Source organism: Euprymna scolopes, chromosome 12 (genome assembly GCF_053919585.1).
Source record: "Euprymna scolopes isolate OS-2025 chromosome 12, ASM5391958v1, whole genome shotgun sequence".
Taxonomy (NCBI): Eukaryota; Metazoa; Mollusca; class Cephalopoda; order Sepiida; family Sepiolidae; genus Euprymna; species Euprymna scolopes.
Window position 1 is genome coordinate 84748056 of NC_136493.1, and position 14121 is coordinate 84762176.

Genomic DNA, 14121 nt, shown 5'->3' on the forward strand with positions numbered 1-14121 from the left:
GCTGCTGATAATAATGTATTACTAACGTGTGTGGTACGATCTTTATTTTGGTTGTTTGATTATGGAATCAATTTGTAATGTTCATAACTTCTTAAATTTTTCCTAATTGGCTTTTTTGAAATCCCAATATGATATTTTTACGTCAGTTTGAGATGTAAAGACGTTATTCTAAGAAAATCGGGAAATGGTTGTTTTGGACTTTCCAGTTATAATTTAGGAATAGCTTAAAACGACATATTGTACAATATGTGACTGTTGCTGAATATGTTTACGTTGTTATTTTTGCAGAATATGTGTATAGACTCTATTATTTTTACTTTTTTCTCCGGTTTTCTTGCTTCCTCATATTTCATTATGGTTGTTAAAGTTCCCCATTATAATGAAATATTTGGACAGTTGTTTAATTAATTCACTTAGTTCTGATTCTTCGAGTTCTTTATTGCTGATATATATGTATTGGGCACACTTTTATACTTTTATGAAAAGATGCTGATATAGCGACTTCTTGCATATTTGTATTTCATTGTGTGAGATATTTTTAATGATTACTTATTATCTACATCTTTGAGTTTAATTTCTTGAAGGCAAACAATTGCTGGATAGTGGTTTATAATGTTCACAATAGTTGGCCCATATTTTTCTGATATTCCAATTATTTATGGGTTTTCATTTTAATTGTATTGTCTGTGAAACTTATATTCGCCTTTCTCGGTTTTCTTGCTTCCCTATTTTTATTATGGTTGTTCAAATCACTTATTATGATGAAGTATCTTGGCAGTTGTTCAATTGACTGCCTTGTTTTAATTCTTTCAATTGTCATTTGCTAGTATCTATAATAAGCACAATGTGATAGTTTTATGAAAAATGCCAATATGGTGACTTTTTGCATATTTGTATTTAATTTAATTAATTGATTTAATGGGATATTAATTTTATAATTTTATTACCCACATTTTTCAGTTGAGTTTCTTGAAGACAAACAATTACTGGACAGTAATTTTTTTGTATGGTGGTCTTAGAGGTTTTTTCTGTGGTTATTTTCATCTTGGGATGTGTGTTTTTCTTGCTATGTTTATTTTTTTTGTTTTAGAAATTGTGTTTCTATCTAGTTATTTTTGTTTGATCTCTTCTCTATATTTATAAAATGGAGACGATTTTTTCCTCCCTAGAAAAAAAAAAATCTAGCAATAGAAACACAGCCGACAGATACAAATTCAATAGTCACACTAACTGCAAATATCTGCTGCATGTTTTCTGGATATTACCCATCGATTTTATTCAATATTGTAGATTCCTATAATATTTCTGAGTACATTCACTCTCCCCAACAAATCATATTCACAGGTAGTAGCAGGATACTTTTTCAGTCATTATTTTCTACTCTTACTCTCCTTGATGAGACCGGGAACTTTGATACATTTTTCAAAACTATTTCATATATGGTAGACATTACATATTTTCTTAATATCTGTGCTATATCCATGTGTTTATCAGTCAACAAATAAGTACTTATACAGAATACGGACATTGCTAAAATAATAATGTTATTATTTATAAACCCATTGTTAATATAGGAGATCAGAGCTCTTTGTAAATAGTATGTACTTTCAACTAACATTTTAATAAACAAACAATATTGTATGAAGTTAAATTTAACTTGAACATCATATCTAAAACAATAGCATGGTTCGTATTCTGCATAAGTACAAAAATCGCCTCAAAACAGCGGTAATCAACTAAAAATAGTAGTGCTTGTCAATGCCCACCCCTGTCATGAGTCAGAGTAACCATCTTAAAAGAGAACTGATCAACAGTTACTGTCATAACCGCAAGTGGAGGACAGTGGCCACTACTGGATGAAAATGCCCAATAATTGAAGACAGGCAATTTCATTTCAGAGCAGTCTAATGGGGACTGACACCAATTATGACTGGTAGTGACCGATAGTTGCAGAGAAAACTAGTGCCCGCTAGTAAATGCAAGAAACAGTCTCAAAACGCTCCTAAACACCAGTGACGACCAGTACTCACAATTGAAGACAGAGAATTTCATTTTAGAGCAGTCCAATGGAGTCCAATACTAGTGATGGCTGCCAGTAAATACCAGGAATCAACAGTGATAGTTGTAAAGGTAGCCAGTGTCCACCAATAAACACAATCGCCTCAAAATACATTAGCACTAGTGATCATCAGTGCCTACCATAGGTATCCAGTGACAGCTAATGGATGCCAGTGACCAACAATGCCCAACAGTTGAAGATAGACGATTTCAATTCAGAGCAATCCAATGGAAGTCGACGCTAATCATTGTCACCAGTGACTGACAGTTGCAAAAACAGCTAGTAAATGCCAATACCCAAAAGTAACCGCCCCAAATTAGCACTGATCGCCAGTAACCACCAGTGTTGACAATGACAGCCAGTAAATTTCACTAGTTGCTACTGCCAGGCAATGCCCAACAGTGGAAGGTAGATGATTTTTTTTTGGTTACAGATGCCAGTGCCCACTTTCTAGGGCCAACAGTGGCCCTCACTAACAACAATAGTTTTATTTGTTTTGTGAGGGAGGTTCTTTATTGAATCTCTTCTGGCTTTGTGCCATACTTCAACCAGGCAATGCTAGTACATGGGTTCTGTTCATTATTTATATGAGATAGATTAAAGCAATTGGGATGATGTTGGCTGTATTTTTGTTAGAAGTGTATCTGTTTCTGGTTTTATTTCTGTAGTTAACTGTATGAGTAGTATTTTTTTAATTGTTTATTGAGGAAATTAGTCTTCATGTTTATAAAGTGTGTCAATCGCTTTATTGCAGATTAGTAAAATATCAATATTTCACTAAATATATGTCACAAAAAATAAAATTGTATAATAAAATGACTGCTTTAAGGTTAGTTATTTCCCAAAATTTTATTCAAATTCATGTGATATTCACAAAGTTATGACATTTTTGTCTTTATCAAGGAATTTCCACTGTCCATCGCTTTATTGCAAATCTCTATAAATGTTGTATTAGGGCAAAAATACAATGTCTAATCATGAAAACGTTACTTTTTATTATATTTTTCTGTTAAAGAATAATAAACTAAAGCACATTCTAGGTGCTAAGCCTCAAATAAATTAATTATTTTTCACCATATCCAACAATTTTTTGAAATAACTTTAAATAACCTTTTGTCCACCAAAGAAGTCAATACTAGACATTTAAAAATTTTCACACTGACGTCTGATAGTTTAAATTCGTTACAGTGTTTATCAACCATGGCCGCATATGTTGCAAAGTCATCTTTGTCGTTTTTAACCAAATTCAAACATTTCCATAGTTTATAGAACATTTTAGACTTTTGGGCTAAAAAGTTCAGTAAGAAGCTCCACGATATCGGCAAAAGATAGCTCCGAAGTTTAACGTGGCAAAATAAAAACCACAAATTTATGTTCAACGGTCTCCAATTTGCATAATTGCAAACAAACTTTTTTCTGGTCGGACCGGTCTATAGACTAAAAAAAGTCCTCATTTCTTCGGTAGTAAGCTGAAAATGACTTAACTTCTTCTGGTATATAGCAGTTGTCAATCGCATTCCATATAGAGGCTTGTGAAAATAAGGTATTATTCTCAGTGAACACATTATATGTTACGACTTGAGCAAGTAACTCCTCCAGATGCTGTTTCCACTCAAATAACTGTTTTTTTTGTAGTTGTTCTCGCTTTTCGTCTGTATGTTGTTAATGTTTGAATAATTGTTGTTGTTGAATTTGTAATTATTCCCAAACATACAAAAAACGAACACGGCAGCCCTAATTCACTACGGCAGTGCGATCGACACATATTGTTATGCATCATCTATTCCATTTAAACTTACCCATCTTGCTATAAATTATTTAATCACTTTAAAATTACACATGCCATTTCCCATTTCTTACATTAAAATTATTTACATATTGTTAGATTTAAAACAATTACATCATAGCTTTTTATACATCACACCCGGTTTTAGAATCCTATATATACCTCAATTAGATTTAAACCAACTAGAAAACATTAAAAAATAATTAGCAACACATACAATATACTCCACATTTTCTTGTATTTTTCGTTTCCTTATATAATTTTTGATACCTCTGGTGGGGAAGGGGGGGTGATATTCATTATTTATAAATTACATGTTTTTCTTTTTTTTTCATTTATAAAACTTTCGATATCTGATTATTTCAGTTACATTTATTTATTTTGTTTTTTAGGGGGCTTTGTATTTATTTTGTTTTTGCAGATAGAAACGAAAAACCTTCATTTGTTTTGGGTGTGTTTTTGGGGGGTTATTTAAAATATTCTTCGATTTAAACAATTACGTTGCAGATTTCTTTACATCATATCAGGTTTCACTATCCTATATTTATCTCGATTACATTCTAACCAACGAAGCCACATTTCTTGTCTTTTTACTTTCTATTTTTTTGTGGAGGGAGGGGTCATTTGTTTAAAAATCATTTTCTTTCTTTAAAGATTGTAATGCAGGGTATGGGGCAGCATAACCAGCTGCCAACATTCCCCTGCTTTTTACTAAAGTCAACCGAGAGCTCTTTTTAGTATCCTCGTTGTTCCCTTAAGTGTAATTGTCTGGATTTCTTTTGCACTTTGTTCACCAGGAATATTAGTTAGGTAGGACTTCAGGTTCTTCTTCATAAGCCCTGTAGCACCTATAATAACTGGTATGTGGAATGGTTGATATCTCCCTATGCTAACGTGTCTCGCCCCCCATTTTTATAAACACAGCGAATTCAACAAGGGCTTGCGTTCTTTCTTGATTTTGTTTTAATAGTAAAAAAAAAAATATGACGTTATTTCAATTTTTTCACTGTGGACCAGTGGATAAAGGAGCAGAGTCAAAATATAGGGGTTTCAGGTTTGCGCCAATATAACATAGTCTTTTTTCTTCTTTTTATTGATGGAGAATGTTTTAACATTGAAAAAGAGTTATGTACTCATTCTACATTCTGATAAGTGAAATTATTGTAGTAATTGATAAAAACAATATTCAAGAATAAATACACTTAAGAAGTTTTATTTCATTTCATTAGGATCGGATTACATATTTTACTTCTTAAATAAAATTTTTGCTTCTTAATAAAACTTTGAGACCAACTATTTTTAAGCATGGAGGGCGGTAATTAACCAGTCAACATTACCACATCTTCAACAACTAAATGGATGTTTTTTGTTTTTTTCCCCTCTCTTCACCCGGCATGCTTACTGCGTCAATTTTTTTTTGCTTCCCTCCCCTTGCTGCTATTTATTTATTTTTTTTTTTTACGGCTGGGAGTTGATCGATATTCTCTCCAACCGTCTTTGACATTCTTACCATGAGGAGTTGGGAATGTCTATTCTGAATGTCGTTTGTAACATTGAGGAGGTTAGGGGTTGGGCAGCAACAACAGCAACCATACTTTAACTTTCTTCGAAAGGGGAGCACGCTTCTATCGAGCAACACCAGTTAGCGGGTACTGCTGATAATTTTTAACCAATCAAATGTTACTCAACTTCACCCAACAATTATTTTATTTTTGACAATCAATCATGTTAAGTTTTTTTTTCAGCCAAGTGCGTGTTCATGTCAAGTGCACCTATTTCTGTTAAATGATCTTCCAGTACATCTGACTTTGATATTTAACATTTCCAATCAGCAAGTATTTTATGTTTGAGAAACACCAAACTTGTTTTACTGACCTGATGCATGTCTATACCAATTGCTCCTAGTTCTGTTAGGTAACCTTTTTTAACATTACTCATTATTCTATTTTCAAAAATGTTTATACATGAACATTTTCATTGTATCTCTCTCTTTACCACCCCCAACAGATTGCAATAAAATAATTAAAGAATATCAACTAATGTGTGCTCTGTAATAATCTATTATATAAAAGTGAAAATGTGTGTGTGTTTCTGTGTGTGCGCGCTTTTATTGTATGTCCGGCAAAGGTTTTTTTCGAGTGAGGAGTGCTCGGGAGGGTTACTGTTTCTTAGAACTTTTTATATACTCCCTAGATTATAATATCTATGATTTACGAAAGGAGGTCATGTCTATCTCTTATTTGAGCGACTTTGACATGCTATTTTTGTGCTATTTTTGACTCTCCATGTATTTGTTTGGCTTTTCCGTATATATATACAAAGGAAGCTTTCTGGCATGTGTGCCAGGGACGTCCATAAAGCAATGAGCTTTGATTAATGCGGGCAAAACCCGTCATATCAGACAATCGATATTCATTTGGTGACTCCCCCTTTTATAGGGAGCTGGCTTTACAACAAGATGTTGGGTAAACAAACAAATATGCAAAAAACTGGCTTGCAGCCAAACTTAAGTGCGGCATTACATTTCTCTATGGCGTGATGTTTTACCTTATTAAATTTATGCACCTGCCACTTAACCTTTTACTCATTAAATTTCAACTATTCTCACTTCAGCTACCCTCATAGCATCGTGGTAAGTTATCAGGCTACCACTTTCGGTTCCACCATCGCTTTAAGGCTTCAGGTTCGAGCCTACATGTTTGCCAAAACTCCCCCCCCCACAACCACTAGCAAACACTCGGGCAATGCTGGGACCTGCCCCGCTAGTCTATATATATAAAAGACAAAATGTCGGCGTGTGTTTTTATATGTCCAGTAAAAGCTTCTTTTACAAGGTTTTATGGGGGGCAGGGGAGGGTTACTATTCTTTAAAACTTTTTATATACTCCCTAGATTATAAATCTACAATTTGTGAAGGGACGTCGTATCTAGATTTATTTTGATCGACTTTTATAAAATTCACATTATTCCATCCTCTCGCGTGTTTGTTTGGGCTTTTCGTATAAAAGTGAAACTAATCAAAAGCGAATACTGACTTTTCATGCCGGGATGCCCAGAAAGCAATTAGCGTTGATCAGTATTGAGAAAACCCATCATATCAGACAATTGCTATTCATTTGGACACTACTTTTTTGTGGGGAGCTGGTTTCCCAACATCGTGGGGAAATGAAACGGCAGAAAGCTTAACTAGCCTCCAGCCAACGTTCGTTTCTGCAAGTCAACTTTTTCATTGACATCGCTAAATTTCAATGTTTTTCACTTCCTATGGTCTTGCAGTGGTAAGATCTCACATTTTCTTTCACTTTCTTTTCCGCCTAAGGGTTTGTCATGGGTTCGAATTTTGTTTTTCTTTTACACCTACAAACACCTGGGCAATGCTGGGTAACTCTGCTAGTAATAAAATAAAATAGAATGAAAAGAAAAAGAAATGATAAAGTTTCTGAGGTCCATTTTTATATGCTAATAAATAAAAGATAACAACAAAAAAGAAAATAGAAGTGATCCTTAGTATTTAGTTCAGGTTCCTTCTTCTCCAGGCTATATCATATAAAAGTAAACATCCTGATGCATGACTGTCTGATCACTGGCGCTAATTGCTAAACTGATATCTAGTAAATGATATTTGACAAATCCACATGTGTTTATGCTCAAGTTTTATGTTTACATATAATTTATCTTCCAATTTCAAGCATACTATGCACTCAGGCTATTATCATGTGTAGTACATGTTGTTAACAGTCTGACCCATGGAAAAGAAAATCGTAGGGTCTTATTTTTTTTTCAAGATGGTGTATATGCAGCTTAACAATAGGACTTGTTGTATCAGCTTAAATATCACAATTAAAATGTTGTAAATTCCTACTCTATCATGAAATTTCCACTTACCTCCCTTCAGATCAGTATAAAACTTATCAAAGGGTGTTTCTCTCTTTTATTTAGCAATTTTCAACATCGATATGTTAATTTGTTTTTCCATTACATGAAATCTATTTGTTCTTCATCCAGCAATTTATCATTATAACTAGTAATCCTGTAATCAGTCTGATGTATCTTATTATACCAATTAAGCCCATGGGACTTCCTACGTAACTGTGAATCCTCCAGACCTCTCTGAAAATCTACCAACATTTATTTGTTCTAGAGTATCAAGCATATGAAGATTAGAGTAAGAAACAATATATCAATTATATCTAAAGTATTGAATAATTTTTTCTTATTTTATTAAATGATTAAATAATCTAGAAAAAAGTTAACAAATATTTTTCAATGAAAGATAAAAGATCTACCTGTAGTTGGTATAGTGGTAGGTATTGTAGTTGGTATAGTGGTAGGTATTGTAGTTGGTATAGTGGTAGGTATGGTAGTTGGTATTGTGGTAGGCACTGTAGTTGGTATTGTAGTAGGCACTGTAGTTGGTATTGTGGTAGGTATTGTAGTTAGTATAATAGTAGGCACGGTGGTTGGTGCGGTAGTAGGTATGGTAGTTGGTATAGTAGTAGATATGGTATTGTGATAGGTATTGTAGTGTTGTGTTAGGTATGGTATTTTGTATTGTAGGTATGATAATTGCCATTATTGTAGGTATGGTAGTTGGAATTGTGGTAAGCGCGGTAGTTTGTATTATGGTAGACACAGTGGTAGGTATGGTAGTCGGTATAGTTGTTGGAACAATAGTAGGAACAGTGTGATTAATATTGTAGTTGGAAAAAAAGTTATCGCAAAGATTGTAATATTTTATCAACATAATGTAAATGTAAATCTTTTAAAATATTTAAACATTATAGATATATATATATTTTGATAAGATATACAAGTGATTTTAATGACATATGTACCTTGATTAAATTATCTTAAAAAATGTTAATATTTTCTTAAAGAAATTAATTAAGAGAAATGGTATAAGAGTCAGGGTCAATGACATATATTCATTGAGAAAATTATTATTCCAAAAGATATATTTTATTACAAGAAATTAGCAGTAAAGGAGAAGTGATGGATATGGAGGAGAGAGGGGTATCACTGAGTGAAACAGAAAAAAGTGTATATATATATATATTATGGAATAAGCGCACATCAGTAGATGTTAGCATATATTGATTTGTTTGGTAGTTAATAACTTAATAACAGATAAGAAGCAATTTTTTATCTAAAATTATTTTTCATTGCCTCAGAGATGCGTGTTTTTTTTTTGTTTTTTTTTTTTACATGGGTGTCACCACTTATCAAGGCCCAGAGGCCACTCGAGGATAAGGGTTAATAGGTATACATTAATCATTGTGATTTTAGCATAGTAAACAGTGGGAATTTTGTAACTTGGATTACTTAGGGGGACGATTCAATTAGAACTTGTTCACATTGGACTTTTTCTTTTTTTTTTTTTTCATAGGTATCAACACATTATCAAGGCCAAGAGGCCACTCAAGGATAAGGGTTAAAGAGTGTACAGTAGAAATTGGACAATATAATAATCATTAGTAATGAAAATTTGTTAAATTTGATAACTTATATGGAACGGCTCATCAAGAACTTATTTACGTTAGACTTGAAGACAACCATATTGTAGTCAGCCGGAAAGCAGGAAAACGGAAGACAATTCCACAGGCGTGCAGTTCTAAGAAAAAAGCTTTGTTCATGGAATCTACGTTCAGGTTTAGGCACAGATAAAGAGTGGGGGGAATTATTGATAGTGTTTACAGCTAGACGAGTGTTTCTTGTGAAAGTTTTGCGAGGGGGGACCATAGATTGAAGCTCAGTCGAACACTTTCCATGAAAATAACGATACATCAGAGACAAACTCGCAACATCTCTACTGTGAGATAGAGGTTGTAAGGAAGAGAAAAGGACATCTCCTACGAGGCTACAAAGTCTATTTTGAACTCTATCAAGGCAGGACAAGTCCTTTCTAGCAGCTCCTGCCCAGATGTGGCAACAGTATTCCACCCTTGGACGTACCTGGCTCTTATATAGATAGAGAATTGCATCAGCAGTGAGATATCTACTGGATCGATAGAAAGATCTCACCATTTTTCCAGCGGCCTTGGCAACAGATTTGATGTACGTGTTCCATTTAAGATCAGGAGTAATGGTCAAGCCCAGAAGCTTGTCAAAACTTGAGGCCTCCTGAAGACGAGAGCCATTCATTTCAATTGATGCCAGATGGGGATCAGAATGTTGATGATGTAAAGAGAGAAGCTTGGTTTTAGATGCATTAAAAGTAACCAGTCACTCCTTTCCCCATTGTACTACATGCTCAAGATCAGAGGAGAGAGAATTGGAGAGAACTTGGTCGTTTACTGTCTTAGATGTGCTACCATAAATGGTAGTGTCGTCAGCATAAATGTCTACAAATGATGTAAGGATGTGATTTGGAAGATCGTTAATGTAGATCAGGAAAAGAGTTGGGCCCAGGATGGACCCCTGAGGGACACCGGCATTATTACTGTGGGCTTCTGATTTTTGTCCCTCAACTACTACTCTTATGAACCTATCAGAAAGAAATGATTTAATAATTGAAAGACATTTCCAGCTATACCATAGCTAGAGATCTTATGAAGTAAACCTTTATGCCATACCCTATCAAAGGCCTTAGATATGTCAAGAGCAATTGCCCTAGAAAGGTTGCCTCCGTCGAGAGATTTGCTAATCCTATGAGATATAACTGTAAGCACATCTGCTGCAGATCTAGCAGAACGGAAACCATATTGAGTGTCACTAAGAAGGTTATTTTTGTTGAGATGGTTGATTACTTCTGTATTTAACACAGATTCCAGCAACTTACTTATGACGCACAGGAGACTTATTGGCCTGTACTGAGAGGGGGATGAGCGGTCACCTGAATTCTTAAATACAGGGCATACTGATGAAATTTTCCAGGGAGATGGCAAACTATTATCCTTAAGACAACGTTTAAATACTTTTGTAAGTATAGGCGCTAGTTCAGGTTGAAGTTTTTTGAGTAATATAATTGGAATACAGTCGTGTATTTCAATATTGTGATGAAACGTTTATAATTAATGTTTTTTCTATGTTGCTTGTGTGATTCACAATTCCATATAATCAGACGTCTTCTACAGGTTTTAATGTCTAAAAGGCATTGCTAGCAAATTGTAAGATGAACATAAATGCTACCTTTAATAACTGTTTATTTTATGATTCTGCCTGGCACACATGTTGTATCATTAATATGGCAAAACATATGAAAATCGTGTCCACATAAAGAATAAAATATTCCAAACACGTCTGCAGCTATTTATAAATTAAATAGTAAATAATTTTACTTTAACAGAAACTATCCAGATTAATCTTTATTAATAATATATTTATCCTTGTTTTTTTACACATAGTCAGTCTCTCCGTTCTTCCCTTTTTCTGTGACATTCACATAAACTCTAACATATTTCTAGTTTGTTCACTATATTCACTGCACTAGCAAAAAAAACAACAAAAAAAAACAAAAGAAGAAATAAAGAAAATTCAGTACATTTGGTTAGTTTTCACTTCAGAATAATACATAGTCATAACTATTGGCCATTTGCCATATATATTTCCAACTCTTGGCCATTTGCCAGATATATTTCCTGGCTATACTATAAGTACTTTACAAATTTTTAATGAATCTCAATTAAATAAGAAATGATAAAGTAAACCGAAATTCCACTTTTAAGTTCAACTTTTTGGCCATGTGGTACTGGTACATTTAATATGAAAATCCTGGTGGCAACTTTCTATGATAGTGGTTCTTTAACTTTCCAGGGATCATAGCACACTGCAGCTATACACCACATTTTATTTAAATATTATTTTTACTCAGTTAAAAAGAACAAGATGGAAATAATAATGGAACTGTCTGTTTAAAACTATGCAGGTAGAGACTTTTGGTTCCATGACTTAACAGAGTTTAATTTTGAAATATTAAACTAAATCTACAAAACATTTTTAATAAGAAAAATATCGAAGAACTAACAGATGTATTTGGCGTTGTCTGGCATTAAATGTAACGTTAGATTTCTAAAAAAAAAAAAAGAAGTAAAAAACGGAAAGAAAGTGAGACATGTGCATACAAGTATTATGTTTTTTCTAAACAGTTAACTTCTTGTAAGTAAAAACAAGAAAAATACTTGAGCTGAGATTGAAATCAAAACCTAAAGTCAGTGAGTCAAGTATAATAACAATTAGATCAGCTTGCTGCAATCTTTAAAAGTGTTTTCAAACCTACTTATTTTTAACGTAAGGAAGCTGTCATGTGAACGATTCACGCATGTGCAGTCGTGAAATAGTTGACAAATAAAAATCCGATGACCACCCCCCCAAGTACTAATTTTTCCATTTTGACCCCCTTAGCAACCCATTTGTCCATTTGTATGTATTCGATTCACTCCTAAACTAATTAACCGATCATTGTGCATTATAATTATGTTTATATGTTTGTATATTTCTATGGATTCACTCCTAAAATAATTAAGCGAATATTATCAATGATTAGTATACGTATATACTTATATATTTGTATGTATTGGATTCACTCCTATACTAATTATCTGATCATAATAAATTTAATGTATTATATATGTTTGTATATTTGTATAGTCATATGCCAAAAACCACATACAATGATCACTTTTTAATGTATTTATGTGTAGAAGAAATTCTATCAAAGTAATAAGGTACTTATGTAGTATAGTACTCATGAAAAAGCAAAGAAAATCTTACATGTGACATACATGAAAGTTATTAAAACCAAATATCCCGTTTAATATTCGAGTAGTATGACTTACATATGAGAAATAAGGTGCTTCTTCACTATAGCACCCAGATAACAAAATAAACAAATTCTTACCCATGGCGTACAGAAAATATATCACAACAGAAAATTATATAAACGTATAGAGTTCTTTCATTTTTACATTAGAAAAAAGGTACTTGTACAGTATCCTAACTAAGAAATAAGGTACTTGTACAGTATAGTACCCATATAAAAAACAAAGAAAATCTTACCTGTGGCGTACATAAAGGTAATCTAAACCGAAAAATAATATATTCGAGTAGTATGACATTTATATAAGAAATAAGGTGCTTTATTATAGCACTCTATTATAAAAACAAACTCTCACCTATGACATACGGAAATGTTCGCCCAACAGAAAATTATGTAAAGTCATCGAGTAGTTTCATCTATATATTATAAATAAGGTACTTGCACATTATCTTACCCAAGAAATAAGGTGCTTGTGTAGTATAGTACTCATATGAAAAACAAATAAAATCCTACCTGTGACGTGCATAAAAGTGATTAAAACCGAAAATCGCATTATATATTCAAATAGCATGACTTTTAAATGAGAAATAAGGTGCTTCTTCACTATAACAATAGATGAAAAAACAAACAAATTCTTACTCTAGACGCACAGAAAATTTAGCACAACAGAAAATTACTTATAAGTATCGAGTTTTTACATTTTTAAGTTAGAAAAAATGGTACTTCTACAGTATTTGTAGGGAAGTCAACAGAAACTCAAACAGCACCAGTGCTTCCATTTTTGCAAGAGCTAGAATCGCTCCAAGGTCCAGGCAGGCCTGATGTAATATGCTGAATGAGATGGCAAGGAACATCAAAACTATTCCAAGGCCTCCATTGAGCAAACAACATAGGGAAAAACGAATGGCTTGGCCACAGAATTAAAATTCATAATGATCGGTTAATTGCTTAAGGAGTGGATCCAATACATAAATATACAAGCATATAAACATAATTATAATGCACAATGATCAGTTAATTAGTTTAGGAGTGAATCGAATACATACAAATATATAACATATACACATAATTAAAATTAATAATGATCGGTTAATTAGTTTAGGAGGGAATCCAATACATACAAATATATAAACATATACACATAATTAAAATTCATAATGATCGGTTAATTGCTTAAGGAGTGGATCCAATACATACAAATATACAAACATATACACATAATTAAAATACATAATGATCGGTTAATTAGTGTAGAACTGAATCCAATGCATACAAATATATAAACATATACACATAATTAAAATTCATAATGATCGGGTAATTAGTTTAGGAGTAAATCCAATACAAATGCCATTACTTGATTTAGTTACGTGATTTTTTGGAATGTAACAAATAAGCCGATATATCATATATATATATTTGAATATGACATTTTCGTTACGTAAAGCAAAAACATTCCTTCATTTTTTTTTAATAAAAGTGTTATTGTGTATTCATTATATAACATTTAAAAATCAAGAA